Source organism: Alosa pseudoharengus, unplaced genomic scaffold, assembly GCF_046254945.1.
Source record: "Alosa pseudoharengus isolate Yale_2024_CS ecotype anadromous, Long Island Sound unplaced genomic scaffold, YU_APseudo_1.1 YU_APseudo_1.1_scf_75, whole genome shotgun sequence".
NCBI classification, from domain to species: domain Eukaryota; kingdom Metazoa; phylum Chordata; class Actinopteri; order Clupeiformes; family Clupeidae; genus Alosa; species Alosa pseudoharengus.
In genome coordinates this window covers 97,362-106,735 of record NW_027468865.1, presented here as the reverse complement: position 1 = coordinate 106,735, position 9,374 = coordinate 97,362, and positions in this window count along the sequence as shown.

Sequence of the window (9,374 nt, the reverse complement as noted above, 5' to 3'; positions counted from 1 at the left end):
AACTAGGGCAAAAAAGTGTAAAAAAAATTGGTTTGATTTTTTTTTAGTACCTTTCAGTTTTTTTTAGTTTTCACATAAGGTCCGGGGTCAGGACAAAAGACAGATTTTTGACAAATTTCAAAATATGTCAGATATTGTCCAAATTATTTTTTATTTCACGTCTAGACATGTGAAATGCATGAACTAGTGCAAAAAAGTGTAACAAAATTGGTTTGATTTTTTTTTAGTACTTTTCAGTTTTTCTTAGTTTTCACATAAGGTCCGGGGTCAGGATAAAAGACAGATTTTTGACAAATTTCAAAATCTCTCAGATATTGTCCAAATAATTTTTTATTTCACTTCTAGACATGTGAAATGCATGAACTAGGGCAAAAAAGTGTAAAAAAATTGGTTTGATTTTTTTTTAGCACCTTGCAGTTTTTCTTAGTTTTCACATAAGGTCCGGGGTCAGGACAAAAGACAGAATTTTGACAAATTTCAAAATATGTCAGATATTGTCCAAATCATTTTTTATTTCACTTATAGACATGTGAAATGCATGAACTAGGGCAAAAAAGTGTAAAAAAATTGGTTTGATTTTTTTTAGTACCTTTCAGTTTTTTTTAGTTTTCACATAAGGTCCGGGGTCAGGACAAAAGACAGATTTTTGACAAATTTCAAAATATGTCAGATATTGTCCAAATTATTTTTTATTTCACGTCTAGACATGTGAAATGCATGAACTAGTGCAAAAAAGTGTAACAAAATTGGTTTGATTTTTTTTTAGTACTTTTCAGTTTTTCTTAGTTTTCACATAAGGTCCGGGGTCAGGACAAAAGACAGATTTTTGACAAATTTCAAAATCTGTCAGATATTGTCCAAATCATTTTTTATTTCACTTCTAGACATGTGAAATGCATGAACTAGAGCAAAAAAGTGTAAAAAAATTGGTTTGATTTTTTTTAGTACCTTTCAGTTTTTTTTTGTTTTCACATAAGGTCCGGGGTCAGGACAAAAGACAGATTTTTGACAAATTTCAAAATATGTCAGATATTGTCCAAATTATTTTTTATTTCACGTCTAGACATGTGAAATTCATGAACTAGTGCAAAAAAGTGTAACAAAATTGGTTTGATTTTTTTTTAGTACTTTTCAGTTTTTCTTAGTTTTCACATAAGGTCCGGGGTCAGGACAAAAGACAGATTTTTGACAAATTTCAAAATCTGTCAGATATTGTCCAAATCATTTTTTATTTCACTTCTAGACATGTGAAATGCATGAACTAGGGCAAAAAAGTGTAAAAATATTTGTTTGATTTTTTTTAGTACCTTTCAGTTTTTCTTAGTTTTCACATAAGGTCCGGGGTCAGGACAAAATACAGATTTCTGACAAATTTCAAAATCTGTCAGATATTGTCCAAATCATTTTTTATTTAATTTCTAGACATGTGAAATGCATGAATTAGGGCAAGAAAGTGTGAAAAAATTGGTTTGATTTTTTTTTAGTACCTTGCAGTTTTTCTTAGTTTTCACATAAGGTCCGGGGTCAGGACAAAAGACAGAATTTTGACAAATTTCAAAATATGTCAGATATTGTCCAAATCATTTTTTATTTCACTTATAGACATGTGAAATGCATGAACTAGGGCAAAAAAGTGTAAAAAAATTGGTTTGATTTTTTTTAGTACCTTTCAGTTTTTCTTAGTTTTCTCACAAGGTCCGGGGTCAGGACAAAAGACAGATTTTTGACAAATTTCAAAATATGTCAGATATTGTCCAAATTATTTTTTATTTCACTTCTAAACATGTGAAATGCATGAAGTAGTGCAAAAATGTGTAACAAAATTGGTTTGATTTTTTTTAGTACCTTGCAGTTTTTCTTTGTTTTCACATAAGGTCCGGGGTCAGGACAAAAGACAGATTTTTGACAAATTTCAAAATATGTCAGATATTGTCCAAATTATTTTTTATTTCACTTCTAAACATGTGAAATGCATGAACTAGGGCAAGAAAGTGTGAAAAAATTGGTTTGATTTTTTTTTAGTACCTTGCAGTTTTTCTTAGTTTTCACATAAGGTCCGGGGTCAGGACAAAAGACAGATTTTTGACAAATTTCAAAATATGTCAGATATTGTCCAAATTATTTTTTATTTCACTTCTAAACATGTGAAATGCATGAAGTAGTGCAAAAATGTGTAACAAAATTGGTTTGATTTTTTTTAGTACCTTGCAGTTTTTCTTTGTTTTCACATAAGGTCCGGGGTCAGGACAAAAGACAGATTTTTGACAAATTTCAAAATATGTCAGATATTGTCCAAATCATTTTTTATTTCACTTCTAGACATGTGAAATGCATGAACTAGGGCAAAAAAGTGTAAAAAAAATTGGTTTGATTTTTTTTTAGTACCTTGCAGTTTTTCTTAGTTTTCACATAAGGTCCGGGGTCAGGACAAAAGACAGATTTTTGACAAATTTCAAAATATGTCAGATATTGTCCAAATCATTTTTTATTTCACTTCTAGACATGTGAAATGCATGAACTAGGGCAAAAAAGTGTAAAAAAATTGGTTTGATTTTTTTTTAGTACCTTGCAGTTTTTCTTAGTTTTCACATAAGGTCCGGGGTCAGGACAAAAGACAGAATTTTGACAAATTTCAAAATATGTCAGATATTGTCCAAATCATTTTTTATTTCACTTATAGACATGTGAAATGCATGAACTAGGTCAAAAAAGTGTAAAAAAATTGGTTTGATTTTTTTTAGTACCTTTCAGTTTTTTTTTAGTTTTCACACAAGGTCCGGGGTCAGGACAAAAGACAGATTTTTGACAAATTTCAAAATATGTCAGATATTGTCCAAATTATTTTTAATTTCACGTCTAGACATGTGAAATGCACGAACAAGTGCAAAAAAGTGTAACAAAATTGGTTTGATTTTTTTTAGTACCTTTCAGTTTTTCTTAGTTTTCTCACAAGGTCCGGGGTCAGGACAAAAGACAGATTTTTGACAAATTTCAAAATATGTCAGATATTGTCCAAATTATTTTTTATTTCACTTCTAAACATGTGAAATGCATGAAGTAGTGCAAAAATGTGTAACAAAATTGGTTTGATTTTTTTTAGTACCTTGCAGTTTTTCTTTGTTTTCACATAAGGTCCGGGGTCAGGACAAAAGACAGATTTTTGACAAATTTCAAAATATGTCAGATATTGTCCAAATTATTTTTTATTTCACTTCTAAACATGTGAAATGCATGAACTAGGGCAAGAAAGTGTGAAAAAATTGGTTTGATTTTTTTTTAGTACCTTGCAGTTTTTCTTAGTTTTCACATAAGGTCCGGGGTCAGGACAAAAGACAGATTTTTGACAAATTTCAAAATATGTCAGATAATGTCCAAATTATTTTTTATTTCACTTCTAAACATGTGAAATGCATGAAGTAGTGCAAAAATGTGTAACAAAATTGGTTTGATTTTTTTTAGTACCTTGCAGTTTTTCTTTGTTTTCACATAAGGTCCGGGGTCAGGACAAAAGACAGATTTTTGACAAATTTCAAAATATGTCAGATATTGTCCAAATTATTTTTTATTTCACTTCTAAACATTTGAAATGCATGAACTAGTGCAAAAAAGTGTAACAAAATTGGTTTGATTTTTTTTTAGTACTTTTCAGTTTTTCTTAGTTTTCACATAAGGTCCGGGGTCAGGACAAAAGACAGATTTTTGACAAATTTCAAAATCTGTCAGATATTGTCGAAATCATTTTTTATTTCACTTCTAGACATGTGAAATGCATGAACTAGGGCAAAAAAGTGTAAAAAAATTGGTTTGATTTTTTTTAGTACCTTTCAGTTTTTTTTAGTTTTCACATAAGGTCCGGGGTCAGGACAAAAGACAGAATTTTGACAAATTTCAAAATATGTCAGATATTGTCCAAATCATTTTTTATTTCACTTATAGACATGTGAAATGCATGAACTAGGTCAAAAAAGTGTAAAAAAATTGGTTTGATTTTTTTTAGTACCTTTCAGTTTTTTTTAGTTTTCACACAAGGTCCGGGGTCAGGACAAAAGACAGATTTTTGACAAATTTCAAAATATGTCAGATATTGTCCAAATTATTTTTAATTTCACGTCTAGACATGTGAAATGCACGAACAAGTGCAAAAAAGTGTAACAAAATTGGTTTGATTTTTTTTAGTACCTTTCAGTTTTTCTTAGTTTTCTCACAAGGTCCGGGGTCAGGACAAAAGACAGATTTTTGACAAATTTCAAAATATGTCAGATATTGTCCAAATTATTTTTTATTTCACTTCTAAACATGTGAAATGCATGAAGTAGTGCAAAAATGTGTAACAAAATTGGTTTGATTTTTTTTAGTACCTTGCAGTTTTTCTTTGTTTTCACATAAGGTCCGGGGTCAGGACAAAAGACAGATTTTTGACAAATTTCAAAATATGTCAGATATTGTCCAAATTATTTTTTATTTCACTTCTAAACATGTGAAATGCATGAACTAGGGCAAGAAAGTGTGAAAAAATTGGTTTGATTTTTTTTTAGTACCTTGCAGTTTTTCTTAGTTTTCACATAAGGTCCGGGGTCAGGACAAAAGACAGATTTTTGACAAATTTCAAAATATGTCAGATATTGTCCAAATTATTTTTTATTTCACTTCTAAACATGTGAAATGCATGAAGTAGTGCAAAAATGTGTAACAAAATTGGTTTGATTTTTTTTAGTACCTTGCAGTTTTTCTTTGTTTTCACATAAGGTCCGGGGTCAGGACAAAAGACAGATTTTTGACAAATTTCAAAATATGTCAGATATTGTCCAAATTATTTTTTATTTCACTTCTAAACATGTGAAATGCATGAACTAGTGCAAAAAAGTGTAACAAAATTGGTTTGATTTTTTTTTAGTACTTTTCAGTTTTTCTTAGTTTTCACATAAGGTCCGGGGTCAGGACAAAAGACAGATTTTTGACAAATTTCAAAATCTGTCAGATATTGTCGAAATCATTTTTTATTTCACTTCTAGACATGTGAAATGCATGAACTAGGGCAAAAAAGTGTAAAAAAATTGGTTTGATTTTTTTTAGTACCTTTCAGTTTTTTTTAGTTTTCACATAAGGTCCGGGGTCAGGACAAAAGACAGATTTTTGACAAATTTCAAAATATGTCAGATATTGTCCAAATTATTTTTTATTTCACGTCTAGACATGTGAAATGCATGAACTAGTGCAAAAAAGTGTAACAAAATTGGTTTGATTTTTTTTTAGTACTTTTCAGTTTTTCTTAGTTTTCACATAAGGTCCGGGGTCAGGACAAAAGACAGATTTTTGACAAATTTCAAAATCTGTCAGATATTGTCCAAATCATTTTTTATTTCACTTCTAGACATGTGAAATGCATGAACTAGAGCAAAAAAGTGTAAAAAAATTGGTTTGATTTTTTTTAGTACCTTTCAGTTTTTTTTAGTTTTCACATAAGGTCCGGGGTCAGGACAAAAGACAGATTTTTGACAAATTTCAAAATATGTCAGATATTGTCCAAATTATTTTTTATTTCACGTCTAGACATGTGAAATGCATGAACTAGTGCAAAAAAGTGTAACAAAATTGGTTTGATTTTTTTTTAGTACTTTTCAGTTTTTCTTAGTTTTCACATAAGGTCCGGGGTCAGGACAAAAGACAGATTTTTGACAATTTTCAAAATCTGTCAGATATTGTCCAAATCATTTTTTATTTCACTTCTAGACATGTGAAATGCATGAACTAGGGCAAAAAAGTGTAAAAATATTTGTTTGATTTTTTTTAGTACCTTTCAGTTTTTCTTAGTTTTCACATAAGGTCCGGGGTCAGGACAAAATACAGATTTCTGACAAATTTCAAAATCTGTCAGATATTGTCCAAATCATTTTTTATTTAATTTCTAGACATGTGAAATGCATGAATTAGGGCAAGAAAGTGTGAAAAAATTGGTTTGATTTTTTTTTAGTACCTTGCAGTTTTTCTTAGTTTTCACATAAGGTCCGGGGTCAGGACAAAAGACAGAATTTTGACAAATTTCTAAATATGTCAGATATTGTCCAAATCATTTTTTATTTCACTTCTAGACATGTGAAATGCATGAACTAGGGCAAAAAAGTGTAAAAAAATTGGTTTGATTTTTTTTAGTACCTTTCAGTTTTTTTTAGTTTTCACATAAGGTCCGGGGTCAGGACAAAAGACAGAATTTTGACAAATTTCAAAATATGTCAGATATTGTCCAAATCATTTTTTATTTCACTTATAGACATGTGAAATGCATGAACTAGGGCAAAAAAGTGTAAAAAAATTGGTTTGATTTTTTTTAGTACCTTTCAGTTTTTTTTAGTTTTCACATAAGGTCCGGGGTCAGGACAAAAGACAGATTTTTGACAAATTTCAAAATATGTCAGATATTGTCCAAATTATTTTTTATTTCACGTCTAGACATGTGAAATGCATGAACTAGTGCAAAAAAGTGTAACAAAATTGGTTTGATTTTTTTTTAGTACTTTTCAGTTTTTCTTAGTTTTCACATAAGGTCCGGGGTCAGGACAAAAGACAGATTTTTGACAAATTTCAAAATCTGTCAGATATTGTCCAAATCATTTTTTATTTCACTTCTAGACATGTGAAATGCATGAACTAGAGCAAAAAAGTGTAAAAAAATTGGTTTGATTTTTTTTAGTACCTTTCAGTTTTTTTTAGTTTTCACATAAGGTCCGGGGTCAGGACAAAAGACAGATTTTTGACAAATTTCAAAATCTGTCAGATATTGTCCAAATCATTTTTTATTTCACTTCTAGACATGTGAAATGCATGAACTAGGGCAAAAAAGTGTAAAAATATTTGTTTGATTTTTTTTAGTACCTTTCAGTTTTTCTTAGTTTTCACATAAGGTCCGGGGTCAGGACAAAATACAGATTTCTGACAAATTTCAAAATCTGTCAGATATTGTCCAAATCATTTTTTATTTAATTTCTAGACATGTGAAATGCATGAATTAGGGCAAGAAAGTGTGAAAAAATTGGTTTGATTTTTTTTTAGTACCTTGCAGTTTTTCTTAGTTTTCACATAAGGTCCGGGGTCAGGACAAAAGACAGAATTTTGACAAATTTCAAAATATGTCAGATATTGTCCAAATTATTTTTTATTTCACTTCTAGACATGTGAAATGCATGAACTAGGGCAAAAAAGTGTAAAAATATTGGTTTGATTTTTTTTAGTACCTTTCAAGTTTTTTTTAGTTTTCACATAAGGTCCGGGGTCAGGACAAAAGACAGATTTTTGACAAATTTCAAAATATGTCAGATATTGTCCAAATTATTTTTTATTTCACGTCTAGACATGTGAAATGCATGAACTAGGGCAAAAAAGTGTAACAAAATTGGTTTGATTTTTTTTTAGTACTTTTCAGTTTTTCTTAGTTTTCACATAAGGTCCGGGGTCATGACAAAAGACAGATTTTTGACAAATTTCAAAATATGTCAGATATTGTCCAAATTATTTTTTATTTCACATCTAGACATGTGAAATGCATGAACTAGTGCAAAAAAGTGTAACAAAATTGGTTTGATTTTTTTTTAGTACTTTTCAGTTTTTCTTAGTTTTCACATAAGGTCCGGGGTCAGGACAAAAGACAGATTTTTGACAAATTTCAAAATCTGTCAGATATTGTCCAAATCATTTTTTATTTCACTTCTAGACATGTGAAATGCATGAACTAGGGCAAAAAAGTGTAAAAATATTGGTTTGATTTTTTTTAGTACCTTTCAGTTTTTCTTAGTTTTCACATAAGGTCCGGGGTCAGGACAAAATACAGATTTCTGACAAATTTCAAAATCTGTCAGATATTGTCCAAATCATTTTTTATTTAATTTCTAGACATTGTGAAATGCATGAACTAGGGCAAGAAAGTGTGAAAAAATTGGTTTGATTTTTTTTTAGTACCTTGCAGTTTTTCTTAGTTTTCACATAAGGTCCGGGGTCAGGACAAAAGACAGATTTTTGACAAATTTCTAAATATGTCAGATATTGTCCAAATCATTTTTTATTTCACTTCTAGACATGTGAAATGCATGAACTAGGGCAAAAAAGTGTAAAAAAATTGGTTTGATTTTTTTTAGTACCTTTCAGTTTTTTTTAGTTTTCACATAAGGTCCGGGGTCAGGACAAAAGACAGAATTTTGACAAATTTCAAAATATGTCAGATATTGTCCAAATCATTTTTTATTTCACTTATAGACATGTGAAATGCATGAACTAGTGCAAAAAAGTCTAACAAAATTGGTCTGATTTTTTTTAGTACTTTTCAGTTTTTCTTAGTTTTCACATAAGGTCCGGGGTCAGGACAAAAGACAGATTTTTGACAAATTTCAAAATCTGTCAGATATTGTCCAAATCATTTTTTATTTAATTTCTAGACATGTGAAATGCATGAACTAGTGCAAAAAAGTGTAACAAAATTGGTTTGATTTTTTTTAGTACTTTTCAGTTTTTCTTAGTTTTCACATAAGGTCCGGGGTCAGGATAAAAGACAGATTTTTGACAAATTTCAAAATCTCTCAGATATTTTCCAAATCATTTTTTATTTCACTTCTAGACATGTGAAATGCATGAACTAGTGCAAAAAAGTGTAAAAATATTGGTTTGATTTTTTTTAGTACCTTTCAGTTTTTCTTAGTTTTCACATAAGGTCCGGGGTCAGGACAAAAGACAGATTTTTGACAAATTTCTAAATATGTCAGATATTGTCCAAATTATTTTTTATTTCACGTCTAGACATGTGAAATGCATGAACTAGGGCAAAAAAGTGTAAAAAAATTGGTTTGATTTTTTTTAGTACTTTTCAGTTTTTCTTAGTTTTCACATAAGGTCCAGGGTCAGGACAAAAGACAGATTTTTGACAAATTTCAAAATATGTCAGATATTGTCCAAATTATTTTTTATTTCACTTCTAGACATGTGAAATGCATGAACTAGGGCAAAAAAGTTTTAAAAAATTGGTTTGATTTTTTTTAGTACCTTTCAGTTTTTCTTAGTTTTCACATAAGGTCCGGGGTCAGGACAAAAGACAGATTTTTGACAAATTTCAAAATATGTCAGATATTGTCCAAATTATTTTTTATTTCACTTCTAGACATGTGAAATGCATGAACTAGGGCAAAAAAAGTGAAAAAAAATTGGTCTGATTTTTTTAGTACTTTTCAGTTTTTCTTAGTTTTCACATAAGGTCCGGGGTCAGGACAAAAGACAGATTTTTGACAAATTTCAAAATATGTCAGAGTTTGTCCAAATTATTTTTTATTTCACGTCTAGACATGTGAAATGCACGAACTAGTGCAAAAAAGTGTAACAAAATTGGTTTGATTTTT